The sequence below is a fragment of the Vidua macroura genome, chromosome 12 (assembly GCF_024509145.1).
Source record: "Vidua macroura isolate BioBank_ID:100142 chromosome 12, ASM2450914v1, whole genome shotgun sequence".
Classification (NCBI taxonomy): domain Eukaryota; kingdom Metazoa; phylum Chordata; class Aves; order Passeriformes; family Viduidae; genus Vidua; species Vidua macroura.
The window spans coordinates 6,475,674-6,490,590 of record NC_071582.1 but is presented as its reverse complement, the minus strand read 5'-3'; the positions used below and the strand labels follow the sequence as shown (position 1 = coordinate 6,490,590).

General features: G+C 43.1%; 1 protein-coding gene across 1 annotated transcript in view; it reads right to left on the bottom strand.

Moving 5' to 3' along the window:
• The window catches only part of ICE2 (interactor of little elongation complex ELL subunit 2), a 43,443-nt gene that overhangs the window by 4,335 nt on the left and 24,191 nt on the right, over positions 1 to 14,917 (bottom strand). The gene's annotated exons all lie outside the window — the stretch shown is intronic.

The window sequence follows — 14,917 nt, the reverse complement described above, 5'->3', positions numbered from 1 at the left end:
CACACCCTTCATTCTACACTGTCACCGGCTCCCCAGGCCCGCTCCTTGGCTCCATGCCCCACAGACAACTTCCAGCTTTTGTGCAGCCATGCTGGCCATGTCCTTTCAACTGGCTTTCAGATGGCTTTTAATCCTCCATCATTCACCCTTCTGATAGGATGGGGTTTCCTCAGGACCAGCCACCCAGGCCAACTGCCCAGAGAAACCAATCTCCTCTCCACTCAGCGACCAATTAAGAGCTTGGAGAACCAGAAAAGTTTGAAACAGTTTCTTGATAATGGTGATATGGTTACAACTCTAGGAAAAAGTGTTTTGTTCCTGTTGTTGTTTTGTTTGTTTGTTTTAGCTCCTGTAAGGAGAAAAGCAAAGAAATCTTTTGGCAAAAATAGCTAGTGCTACAAGAATAAAACACAGCAGCAAAATCACAGTACATTTGTAGTGTAACTGCTGTTATCTCACATTTCCTCACTGAGAACACAGAAACTTCCATCTTCTGAAACAATCTAGTTTTAAGTAACAAAAGCAACTTTATTTCAACAAAAAAATAAGATTTCAGGGGAAGAAAAATAAGATCGAGAATAAAATGACAGTCATGCACTGATATATTTGAGAATAAATGTTTTTTCAGGGGTAAAATCCAATCCAGGCCTTTAAAGACAGGCTGCAGAAGTTGTAATAAGCTGTTACCTGCTGTTGGCATTATAAACCATGCTGGGTAGAGAGGATTGATATATATTACTGAGTTACGAAATTCCTAATGTTTACACTTCATAAAATGAAGAGTCTGTGAGACCTTTGTACTCTGACAATATTTCAGCTATTACCAAAGAGGAGCAGCTGAAGCCCTTCAGTCTTTCTTGTCACAAAGAAAACACCAAGTGAGAGCTGAAGCAAAGCAAACGCAGCATAACCTTTCACATGAAAAAAAAAACCCAAAATCACGGAACAGTTTTTTGCAAGACTACTGTTTTTAAATCAATTAAAAACCACACTGAATCAGGTTTCTTGGAACAAAGCACTTGATCAGAATCCAGGAACAGAACTAACACACCCTCACATAGAGCTGGAACTCCAGGTTCATATCACCAGAACACAACAATGCTATAGCAATTGACTGCCCATTAACAGCAAGCTGGCAAAAGAAAAAAAAAAATTGAGTTCTTGCAAGAATCCTTGCAAGAAAGATTTTTTACCCAGAGAACAAATATAGCTCTTGTCACACCCTGCTCTGTAAAGCCCTCGTATTTGAGAACAGACTCTCACTGTTCTCTGATGGACTGATTTTATCTGATGTAGTTTTGACAAGTTCTGGATGGCTTTGAACACGTAAAGAGAAAATACTTGCACTAGCCTGCTTTTACTTACACTGGAAAGGAATCAAGTTTTACCTTCCAGCTGTAAACTAATACTTCAATACCTTAAGACAAGTTTCTACAACCAATTTCGAAATGCACATTACACAATCCTGAATCATATTATTCTGCTAAAACAGATGGCATGTTTTGACCTCAGCCCTCCCAGAAGGCACTGGTTTACAGGTCTGTTATTATAATGGCCCAGTCTCTATTCACCAACTTATCCCTGAAACTCTTTGGTAACGGAAGAATGTGTGTTTAAAAGCGGCCCCATATATTGATTTCCAGGGCCAGCTCACACACATTATGGAAAATCCCCCTGTGATACATGGAAAAGTTTCAGGTATGCACAAACAACTGCATTGCTCAATAAGCAGAATTAGCATTTTAAGAACCATTTATTATACTAGGCAGAGATATGAGCAAAGGGTGTTCCCAGACGTCTGAACCAAGGAAACGGCATCCTTGGAATGAGAGAATGGAAACTCTTCCACTTGGAGCACATTTATGTCCACAAACTAGGGCAAGCCTGTTAACAGAGATGAGGCAAAGTGAGGAAGACCTGCAGCATCTGCTGTAGTTGAAACAAGGTCTCAAAATCATTCATAAATATACAGTGCTAAGCAGGAGTACAAATAGGCCAGGTTGCATCCCCCAAATCACCCAATAAGGTTTAGCACATAACTTAAAGCCACTATTTGGAGAAAAAAAATCTTCTTTAAAGAAAAGCATTTAAAAATCCATTAAACTGCACTACCACAAACATACTTGAACCATTTTCTTCCACAGACATTGCTAATAACCCAGGAACTTCCATTCCAGGAAGATACCATGCACATACAAAATTAAGGACTTTTGCTTCTTCAAACTCAAGTTATTTTCACTTTTGAGACTTAACAAGAAAACCTCTTTGGGTTTGGGGTTCATCAAATATTGGCCAATGGAAACTCTACCCACTAGGGCTGTTTATCAAAACCAGCTCTAGTGGCAGAAGGCACAGACAGGGATTAATCAGGCCACACTGGTTCCAGTCTTTCACTCTTGACCTGTACATCGGGGTCTGCACCGCTGTGTAGATACAGCATTTGAATATGAACATAAGAACTAATGTTAAACAGAAGTAAAGCTGCCACGTATAAGCACACAACTCACTTCTACATGACTATGCTGAAATTATTTCACTTCTCGTTCAGTTAAAATACCTGGTAACATTTCTCTGCACTACTTCCCCTCCTCACTCAAGGGGGAAGTGGTGGCCGAGTTGACTCACAATCCAAAAGGCAGCAGCAGGATCTCCGCAATTCTGCTCATGGCCGGGCAGGGTGGGAGGCAGAGCCACGCCCAAGCCTGGCCGTGCGCGCAGGGAGGCGCACGGGGCTCCGCGGCGCATCGCGGGGGAGCGCTGCCCACCCGGCACCGCCCCGCTGGGCTCTCCTGCTGCCCGTGCCAGCGGCTGCTGCGGCTCCGGCAGCCGCACCCTGCGCGGGAAGGGAAGGGAAGGGAAGGGAAGGGAAGGGAAGGGAAGGGAAGGGAAGGGAAGGGAAGGGAAGGGAAGGGAAGGGAAGGGAAGGGAAGGGAAGGGAAGGGAAGGAGCCGGTGGCCCTGGCGGGCTCGGGGCTCCGCCGTGCCTGCGAGAGCAATTCCAGCCTCGCTCAAACTGAATGAACACTGCCTCCAGCGAGCCTGGCTGGCCGGCACGGCTTCTCTGCAAGTCTCCGCACCGAGAAACGACCTTGCAGTACCATAGTCAACCCAGCCAAGCCTTTGTGTACGTTAACGACGAGAAGAAATTACTGTCTGGGGCAGTTCGGCGAAGTTTGGGACCGGTTCCTCTTTCCTGAGCACTGTCGCCACACCACCCAGAGTTGCTGCGAGGCGCACGAAACTTCCCGAGGGCTGCCTCGCCCGCGGCCCCATCGTCCCAACGTGGAACCGAGCACAGAAAAGTAACAGGCGGGCAAGGCCGGAGGAAGAGGAGCCGGGCGCGGGGAGGGCGGCGGCCGCCGCAGCCACCGCCCCGCTCCGAGCCCGCTTCGCTCCCGCCGCAGCAGCGGCTCCCGCAGCGCGACCCCCGCCCGCAGCCCGGCCCGGCCCCGCGGCGCTGCCGCCTGCCCCGTTCCTGCTGCGCTGCCGGGGCCGCGCTGCCGCCGAGGGCTCACCTGGCTGGGGCGGGCTGGGCGGCTCTGGCGGCGACTTGGGCGGCTCTGGCAGCAGCTGGGGCCCGCGGCAGCCCGGGCGGGGTTTTGTAAGGCCGGGCGGGCCCTGCCCGCCCCGGCGCCCCCCCCGGCATGGCGCTGACTCACCCGGCCGCGCCCAACTCCGCCGCAGGACGGGGACGGGGTGGGCAAGGGTAGGGCAGGAACAGCCTCTCCCTCCGCACCCGTGCCCTGCCGGACGCCCAGAGAGCTTCCGAGGTTGCGGCGACGCCGGGGGCAGCACCCTGGGCTGCAGCGGTCGGGGCTCAGCCCTCACGCCCCAGCCCCGCTTCTCCACCTGCCCGCTGGCCGCCCACCGTGCAGATGCGACCCCCCAGTGCCTCCGGGGAAGGCGAGCTCGTACGCATCCCCCCAGCGGGTGGTTGTTTGCAGCCCGGGCTTTGGGCTCCTCAGAGCAGCGCGGCTGTGGCAGCGCTGGGCTCTCGGGGCAGAGCACAGCAGCCGAGTCCCAGGTGCCCAGCACAGGGCCCGCACCTCGAACGCCCCCGCCCCGGCAAGCCGGGCACTCCCTGCCCCGCGTTGAGAACTGGGCTCATCCGCAGCAAACCACCATCCCTACAGTGTGCAGGTGGGGCCCAGCCTGCTTCCTGCAAGCCGTGCTCAGAGTTCAAAGGTATCTGAGCTGGGAGAACCCTAAATGACGTCTGACACAAGCAATAAAAGCTAGAAGAATGAGACACAAGCTCTGCTCTGAGGCTGACTCATTATCATGCTCAGATAACCCGAACAGGCCTACCACACCCAACACAAGAACATGAAATCAAGGCTTCTCCCAGCCGGGTAGTGAAAACTCCATTATAGAGTCCAGGTGTTACACTTGTAACAAAGGACAAATATAGTTTAAAAGTATTTGCAGATCTTCAGTTGGATCACTTGAGATGATTGTTTCAACTCAACAGCATGGACAACTGGCTTTAAATGCTGCAGAAAAAAGCAAGCACTCCCCATTCCCAATATGAGCAGTTATTCCTGTAACTTCAGCATGGTTTTCTTAACCCCTGCAAGTGAATAGATGTACATATTTCTTTCAAGAATATGTGGTCACTCAGTTGATTTGAATCTGCGAAGAGATATTTGTCTCTGCTACTAGAAGTAATTTTTGTAGGCATAGACAGAGATGGCAGACATGGGGTAAAAAAGTTTTAGGCTTAGCCAGGTGCATAAAGACAGCAGTGGCAAAAGCTGGCAAACACAAAAGAGACAAGAACACAGGCTGAGAGACACAGGCTGTAATTGCTAGAGTGAAACAAGATCAGCAGTACAAAAAGGGAGAAATATTGGAAAAACTACATTCGACTTCAAACATGGAAGCAACAGTGTGGACACATGAACTGGTCACTCCAGAAGGTGAAAATAATGTTAATACACCTTTTCTGGTTAAACAGAAGTGACATAAAGGGGAGAGCCACAGGAAAATGGGTATCATGGAACAGCATTTTGTCAGAAAATGCCAGTGCCAATATTGCATTAGTCTGACACATTAGCTTTGTTTTTGGCAAGGCCACTGTGGTTATTTCTCTGTGTATTAAGGAACCTGTCTTTCAAAATTAATTCCTGGCTATCCCGCTTCAACCAGTGTCTGTCACTAACAGTTAAATAATTTCCCCCTGCTTTTCACGTTTCTTAGGGAAAAAAACAAAACACTGGCAACTTGGAAATATTATTCAGAGATCAAAAATACTTACAGTCCTAGAAGTAACAACCATTCTGTACTGCAGTGTTCATTAGAGACTTTAAATAGGGATATGCAGCCAGAGAGCTAATTTGTCTCCTAATGGCTGCATAATCCCTCAGGGACAGTTTTTTTAACCCCCATCTCTTGTCAAACGTTCTTAATACAAAAGCACACACACACCACAACACCCTCAGCTGAAAAGAGTGTTTCCAAACATATACATTGCATTATTGTGTACAATCTGCTGAGTCGCATATTATAATTGAGGAGGAACATAATCATTCTCTAAACATTTATCTTTCAGTCCTCTATTGTAGCCGGTTTCAATGACACTACTACTTCTACTTCCTTAGAAATTTATCTTTTTAACAATTCAATACATCTTAAAATATGAAGTAACTTATATATCACCATTAATTTTGGCTAACTACATCTTCATATGAACAGACTGCAAAAAATTGATATCAAGTGAGCTATTATTATAATCAACAGCTTCAGAAATGTCTCTAACATCCAACTCAATCATCAGTTATTCAACCTCAGAATCACACACTGACCTCAGTTCAAAACAGACAGGAGCCTCTCTGAACTTATACAAACTTCAGGGACTGCTGAAGTGATTTCAAAAGAAGAAAGATTGACAATAGAAAAAACCCCAGTACATTCACAGTCATGAAGATACAAACATACCCAAACACGTTACAAATTCCCTCAATTGCTCTCTGTATATGTAGGTCAACTGACATCAAAGGCACTTGTCCCAGCTGGGGAATTTAAGTAGTATGAACAGCAGAAAACACAGTCATGCTTTTGGCAGAACAACCAAACCCTAAAAACAAAGCCATTGATCCTGCCCATGGAAGAATTATATTCTTCATACCTTCAAGGAAAATCCCTGCAAAACCAGTGATTTAAAGAAGGCAGCAATCAGACTGAGCAAACAGGAAAGCCTTCTGTTATCTGCCAAAAAGGGAAAGGGAATTAATTAATGGGAAAACAGCAGCTAAGTGCCTGTATCACTTTTTAAAATGAGACCTAAGCCTGTATGTCATATAGGATATTTCTGAGGATTCACCCACAACTTGGAGGGTTTGTATAGCACCATCCCAAGGGGTTCTGGTCCAGGACCACTGCTCCTGAGCACTATTGCCAGCTTTAGGATGGATAAAGGGCTGGGACAAGGACTGCACTTAGTGCAAGCCCAGTGTCTCTGTGTCTGCCTCATGGGTATTTACTGGAAGAAATGTGCTTCAAATAATAAGTAAGGCAGTGCCAAGAATGGTTTTCAATTTATTTTCACATTGTTTGGCCCCTGCACTCCCTTAAAATATCTGCATAGAAGGTGGTATTTTAAATTGCCAGCAACTTCTTCAGCTGTAATTCCCTATTTGTGACCTGGCTTCTTGCATGCTGACCACAGCAATCCAAGAGAGCACACTTTGCTTGGCTGGGGCTGCACAGAGTCCTGTGGATGGAAAAACAAACATAATTGTGCCAGCTTCCCTTTCTTCCCTTCTGACTGCTGTGATTGAGCTTCAGCCTGTAGTCTATGGACATGCTGTAGGTCCATTTGTTCTATCTTCCCAGTGACACTATCATTGCCAACTCTACCATTGCTTTGTTATTGCTTTAGTATTGTTTGATACTAATTTTCTTTTTTTCCTCCCTCTCTCAATTCAATATACTATTTTCTTCTACCTCACCAACATGATTTTTTCCTGTCATTATCTTCTTATCATATTACTGAGGCTTGATGTGCTTAACTTGAATATTCAGTGTAAGTTCCCCTCCGACCCAACCTTATCTTTGCAATAACATCCTTGCATATGGGGTCCCTCCAGCTGATTTTTCTCCCACTTCTGTCTATTTTTCTCCTCCATCTACACAGATCTTGCTCACCTCTTTCAGGATGCTGTCTACAAACAATCAACACTGCATTAACACTGAAGGTATGAAGGACACAATTCTGTCAATATGTATTGCCTACTTAAACCTGTTGCTTCAATTAAAAGAAAAAGAGAAGGGAGGGATCAGGAGAAAGGACTTTCTGGTCTAGGTGTGACTGAGCCTTTATCTAGTGTTGTTTGTTCCCTGATTGTGTTGCAAGAGGATAATATAAATTCCATTCTAATAAGCATATGGATCAGGCAGACCTCTGGGTGTTGTTTTTGCATCTTGATTATTTGTGTCTAATTTGGGAACTGCTATGATACAAATACACACAGATTTGTTATTGCCTCTCACGGTAATTACAGGTTACAAAGACAGTTAAGTATAACTTAAAAGTTGTGCTAGTTGGGTTCCCAGGGTAACACTTGGGAAGTTATTATGTCTGTGGCTACAGATGAAAGAAGGAAGGACTCCTGCTTAGCACACCTACACTGCATTAGTAAAACTCTATAAACACTGAAAGGGTTGTTTTGCTTGGAAGAAGGGGAGTTGTGTTCTGGGCTGTTTGGCTTTTTAGGGGGGTGGAGGGAGTTTACTCTAAATATTACAGAATTGTAATCCCACATTTTTGAAAAATAGATTGAATACCAGAATACCAATGCCAACTTTTATCTAACACAATACCAGAGAACCAGACATTTTGTTAGGTGCTCCACCTAACCACCTAAGCCCTCGGATCAACTGTATTCTGTGCACTGTCATTCCTACACTACATGCACATTCCTGCACAAATGTTATTCTCCACTCAGAATTTCATTTACTTGAAATAATCCCTTTTGAAGAGCAAGACTTAATCTCTGGAATGATCTTCTGTGTTGGCCAGATCTCTAGTATTTTGTTACATGTGTGTTCTACAAATGAAGCATTATAATAGGTAATGTGGCTGGCATTGGCTGGTTCAGTGTGGGAACAGAGAGTGAATGTAGGCATAAGCAGTGTGCTTATGAACAGATCATCCAGGTTAAACACTGGCCCCCTGGGCTGCCTGCCTTACAGTGCTGTGGTTTGCTGTATGATCTTTGACTGTTGCCTTCCGACTGATCAGGCCCCATCTTTCTACTGCTAACTCTTCAGAGCTAAGTTTAAGCATTGCATCTACTAAAGAAAATGGAAAACAACATTACTTCATCAAGATACAAAAATAAATTAGATGCATCAAATTGTTTCCAGTTTATCTTCATCTGTTTCACACAAAGCCTATGTTACAAGAAAGGTGATGTAACCTTGTTTAAGGGGTGTATTTTAGCAGTGTGACTGACAAAGACATGACATATTTCACATGCCCTGAAGTTACTTCCCATGAAGAATCTCCAAGTGCCTCTCCTAAGAGCCTGACAGCAAATGCCCTTCAGAGCTAGTAAAACATCTACCTCTCCACCAGATGCCTGCATCTTGAAGGTGACCGCTACAAGTTTCCTTTTTATATCATGATACTGTTTCATCACCAGATTTCCCTTCAGCTACTTCTCAATAATTGTGTCTGCTGTTCAGTTCCCCTCTTCTGCCACCTTCAAGCATATCTGACTACAACTTTAGCTTGAAGTCTAACTTATTGTCAACTGTTTTCTTAGTTTGAGCTCTAACTTATTTTCAAGTATTTTCTTTCTCACCAGTGTAAATAACACTACCATGCTCATTCTTTTAGTTTTCCATCTCAGTGGATCCTTCAACCCCAAGCCTATTGGCACATGGAGTTTGCCCCCACAAAGAGCCAGATGCTTGAGTGACTTTGGATCCCAAATAAAGACAAGGGAGTAACAAAGCAAAATATTAGCTAAGATTATAGTTACAGTCAGAAAGAAACTCCTTTAGATATTCACAAAAGCTAATAACAAGCAAAGCTGTCTTGGGACAGACATAGAGCCTAAACAAAGTCTCTATCACTTGAAAAAGCTCATGAATTTTAGGTCATTGTGGTGTAACCCATTGCACTGGCTGTCTGTTGTTCAATGCAAAGAACATGGAATCATCTGTGCTCTGTCAAGATGCTCAGAAGGAAGCAAACCCCTCTATTATTCTCACCTGGCTGACACAGCTAACACGGGCCACCAAATTGAATTGTGTTGTAGACTTGTCCTCCTGACTCAGCCCAGGCTACTGCACCTTCTTTCCTTCTGTTTGGCATGAGAACTAGAGTAAGCCAGACAGGTTTGCACATTAAGTGACACAGAGATCCAGCCAGGAATATGCGTTAGGAACAAATGTAAACCAGTAACTCAGGTAACAAGTGTAGCAAAACCTAGAAAAGTAACTCCTCTGGCATATGCTTCTGATGAGTATTACTTGTATCTGGAGCTCGAGTCCATTTCTAACCTCTACTGTGAATCACCAGCAGTTTGTGGTTTTTCAGTGCACCTCATGGGAGTAATCATCTAGTGACTAGGAGAGGTCTCCTAGCTACACACAAACACAGAAATGAAACACATGCCAAACCCCTTGGACTGGTATTGGAGGCTTGAATAAACTCCAGCATCTTTGCACTGAATGAGTGGCAGGATATAGAAACAAACAGTCACTATGTGTGTAACTACGTTTCAGTGCATTTCCCCAGTCCCTGGGGACTTCCTGATGCCCTGCTTGAGAGCCAGCTGCCTTTTCATGCAAAGATCACACAGTCTGAGACAAAACCAGGACTGTAAAGCCTTGTCAGATATTCAAGTTTACTTTCTGTTCTCAGATTATCATGAATACCCTCAAACACAGTTTAATGTACTTTGGGTTGGAGAGCTGCAGTTCCATCTGAATCCAGGTATGATACTGTCTTTGGTCCTAGAACCAATCCTTTCACTGGCTAAAAAGATCAAATGTCAAAACCAAACACACTATGCTGAGTTCAGCTTTCTCAGTAATATCAACACAATGCTGCTGGTATAAACAGGCTACCAGTATATATTACAACATTAAGGAGACATTTTGAATCCATTTACATATCACAGTGCTTAGAACTATCACAGCTGCCAGCTCTAAAATAATGTTCCCCAGACAGCCAGCACACTGGAAAACACTGTAGAAAATATTACCAGTGCACGTAGGAGCCCCTGACATCATCCAGAACAGAGCAGCATGAATAATCACTGCAGAGTTTGGCCTGTCTTGCCAAAGGACAGAAACAGCTACAAAAGATAGAAGCTGCCCAAAGTCCTCAGGGAATTTTTTCCTAGGAATAGTGTTAAAAGCTTTAAGTCTGTTGTGCTTCATTGTTTCCCATCATTATGTGCTCTTTCCACTTTAGTGACTCATAACACAAACAGTCCCATGGTTTGTATTAGTCTTCTGGTCTCTGCCAAAGTACTGGGGAGGCTGTCACACCTTCAATATGGTACCTAAAAATCCTGGGGAATAATTCTGAAAGGTTCAAGGAATCTAAGCACCACCTAAACTTACTCTAAAAATGCTTACACATCAGATTCCTATGGCAAATCCACAGGCTTCTAACTACATACTGCAAAAATTATCTCCTTGTTGTTTAACATCATGCCACCTCTGAAATGACCCAGGAAAACTAATTTTAACATCACTTACAGTGAGAATTCATTGAGAGAAGTCAATATACAATTTCTACCACAATCTGGAACACAGCTGGAAATTTTCAATTAAAATCAATGATTCAGTGAAATAGCAAGAAAGGGTTTTTTTGTGGCTTGTTTCAAAACATATCAAGTTTGTTTTAGTACAAAATAGCATAAACAACAGGATTTTGAGAAAGTTCTTGCATGATCTGAACTTCATTACCTAAATTAGGAGCAGCTGAGGTACTAGCTGGGAATGAATGATGCCTTGCAAGACAAAGGAATGTCAAAGATTCCTAACTACACAGTACTGTCTACACTAATGTTTACACTTGCTCTTTCAAGTGGCATCTTACAGCTTTAGAGAAAAATTAAGGCAAGGAAAGTTGACTTCAAAAAGCTGTTAATTGAGTGGCTGTTACCAAGAGATTTGTTTCTGCCAGGCAGGCTAAGACTTGTTTTTCCAGGTCAGAAGCACAGGTCTGAATTCTAAAACCAGAGATCTCTTCCTCTAATGAGTAAGAAAAAGTATATTAAAAGCCTATTGTTTTAGCATGGAGCACACATAATACTTAACATTTTCACATTTGATTGCAAGCAAGCCTTCAGTAAACACTCCCACTGGAGATGGGTAACTTTCACTGCTGTGTCCTGCATGTCAGTAGCCACTGCTCAGATCAGGGACAGGTGAGGAGACAGAACAAAAGGCTAAAGTGCCAACACAAATAGAGATATTTTTTCAAACAACTTCTCAACACTAAGGCTTATTTTTCTAAGGCTACTACTCTCCAGGAAGTTATTAATACAAGAATGAGCAGCCATTGGTGTGTATAGAGTAACTGAGTTCAGAACAGCAGAGGAAAGAGCCCAGCTGGCAGATCAGCAAGGACAGACATAGAAAGCCAGCCAGCCATCATCGTTTCTCTGGGGAGGGAGCCTGGACCAAAGAAAGCTTGTGGGAAGGGTTTGCCGGTATAGAAAGTTAGAAGCCCAAATTGAAGCCACAGCCTGAAACATGCCTGAACACACACACACAGAGGAGCATGGAGCCACAGACATTCTTTAGGCCAAATAAATGTGTACAACACTTTATTGTCTTAGTTTGTCTGGGCTAGTAGAAAACCTATAAATGGAAGACAATGTATTTTTTGATAACTAAGATACTGTGTGAATTATCTTCCCTGCAGAGGACAGGAAACAAACTTATTTATTCATGTACCCATATGCAAATTTTCTGCTTGTTATTTAAAAACCAAAGAGGCTGGTGACAGGTCTACTCACCCACAAGATGCTTCTTCTCCAGAGACAGCAACAGTGTCAGTACAAAATTCTCTTCAGGTTTCTCAACCTCCACGTGCTGCTTTTGCACTAAAGTCACTCTAATCAATCTCTCTGTGCATTCTGCTTAGGTTACTTGCAAACAAGCTGAAGAATTTCAACTGTGATGTGAGCACTTGTTAATTAACAAATGGCTACAAAAGGTGCTCAAAGTAGCATGTGCAGCTTTTGCAGTAACTATATCTCTTTTTAATTTCATTACTTCTGCTATAAACAAAGAATATCCAGAGAGCTGCACAAGGTTACTGTCTTCCTGTCAGTCAAGGGAACGAACTGCAGTTAATGCAAGGTTCTGAAATAAATAGGTTTTGACTGCTGAGGTAGCTTTTAACTACAAGACTTGCTCAGCCACGGGCTTCTGACAGCTTTTTCCTTCCCTCTTTTTTTAAGCTCAAATTTAATCCAATCATTAAAATATTTGTTGAAGTGCTCTGTCTGCTTGGCAGCATAGTCCCCACCACAGACAGAATGATGGGTGACTTATTTCAGCAAGAATTTTTTTTTGCATTCCTCCTGTGGTTTTTTTTTTTTTTATTATTTTGAGTTGTTTGTGCAAAGATTTGGTAGGTGGAGCTTTTCAAGCAATTGCAGCAGACCTGGCACAGGGTGGCACTCATGCTGTTCACTCAAATATGGGACAAACAAATGTTAAAGATAAAAATTATGAACAAACAGGAGTTTACAACCTTTTCAAGGCTGCATTATTCCAAATCATTATTCCAAATTTTGTTTTCAGCGATGAAATTAAATTTTAAACAAGTATTCTATTTTTTTTTATAGATGTTTTAAAACAGGTTCTGAAAAATACACCAGAAGCATTGATCTCAGCATGAATTTGACTACACTGTCTCTTAACATGGGTATTTCTAAATTTATTTTCAGGAAATCCCTACATTGTTCTCTCTATGCTAAAGTATATCAGAAGAACTGACATGGGAAGAAGAAAGAGAACTTCAGTAAGAAAGGCTGTGCTGCAGCATTCCTTTCAAACCATAGCAGAATGCACTGCAGCAGCAGCTGTGGCAGCAGCAAACCCTAAGAGAGGAGAGTAGCAGTCACAGCAAGACTTTCTGTTGGATCTGTTTGGGGAAACAGTTGAACTCTCAGGTACACACATGCACCCTCACATCAGGGAATTAATCTAGAAACATAAATTCCAGCTGAGAGTATGTGCTGCCAGCAACTGATTCTGTGCCTGGATAGAGAATTCAACACTTTTTCCTTCAGTTTTAGGTCTGAAAAAGCACTAGAACGGTCAATACCTTTCTTTTTTTTCCACAGTTGATCGCCTAAAGGTACTTGCACATGAACCTACATATAAACTCTGAAAGTCTATTTTGAGATCACAAAAAGTCTTTATAAGGAAATACCCACACATTCTGTGTTTGTACAGAGGATGGGTATTTGAACCCTGTGATCTCCCCAGGAACACCTGTAGTACCTGTGGAATAGATGGGAAAGTCTTCATTTGGCATTACTTAATCATCTTTGATGCTGTTTTGTGGAGGAATTCATGAGCTCCTTTTCTACCTGAACATACAAGTCTAACTATTCTCACAGTGCTCACACAGTGCAGTGCTAGCAAAGGACTGACTGCATTTAGATAACATTATCAGCATCCTTGAGTATCACAGAGTCTCATGTTTGTTATTTCTCTGAAGGCATTAGTTCCTAGAAAACTGAAACTATGCAAGAATTCAGGACTGTGTGGACAAGGCAGTGGTGGGGAATGGACAGGGAGTCTATAGGTGACAATTCTAAGTAAAATTTCAAAAATACAATTTCAGTTACATGCCCTTGAGTATCAAAAGGCTTGAAACACTCAGAAGTATTTCAAGGTTTATTAAAACCTACAGCTATTTTAAAACTCTAGATTACCTTTGTTAAAGGCTCCTGATGATACCTGCCATGGTAGAGCTTGCTCTTTTCTTTCTTCTCAAACTGTATTCACTTGGCAGTATGTGAGAAATGAGAGGCTTGTGGTATGTGCTTGTTCTTGAGGCACAGGCAGGTAAGGTGACATTCCTGGCCACTCATGCTGCCATACAATGGAGGAATCTCATGCACAGGTGAAAAACTGCTGAGCAAAGAACCTCTGAGTAAGTTCCAGTGAAACTGAAATGTATTCATGCATGTTTTGGAACAGCTGGCTCTGTGCACTGCAGTGAGAACGACCCTGTCAAGCTGAAGGAAGCAAAGAGGCCAATTAGATCTTATAGCTTTGGTCAACACCAGGATCCTTTTCCTTCTGGCTCCTCTCAACAAGGATATTGCCCATTTCAAAAAATAAAGAAATACTTTTCCTCTATTAGGGCTATCAAAAATAGGAAATGCACACTTGTAAAAACATGCTGTGAATACTCAGAAGGATGTGGCTGCTGTATTTCATTTCAAGAATCAGAGAAGATGTCACTAGGGTCTGTAACAGCCCCTCTCTTCCCCACAGTTACAGCTACCTTATGTTTTATTAATACTGATTTTAAAGTGACACTGTTCTTCTAATATTTATTGAAACATTTTAATCACAAACAATAACAAGACTGTTTTCTCTACTACCTCTACTGTTACATGTCAGACAAAGCTGCCATGCTGTCTTGGGGAAGAATGGGGCTTCCAGGCCTTTTTTTTCACTCACTGTTAAGCAGAAGCATCAACACTGAGAAATGCCCTGAAGGCTGCACTAGGAGTGCTACTATTTAATAATCATTACACTAAATTATTCCACAATTTAAAAATTGGCAGTATATTTTATTCAATAAAACCAACAAAAAATCCCTCAGCAAGGTATATCACAGTATTTCCTCAGTCCTACAGCAAGATGGGGATTAGCTCACCCTATAGACACTGCCATGAGTAAGAGCAGCCTGAGATTTA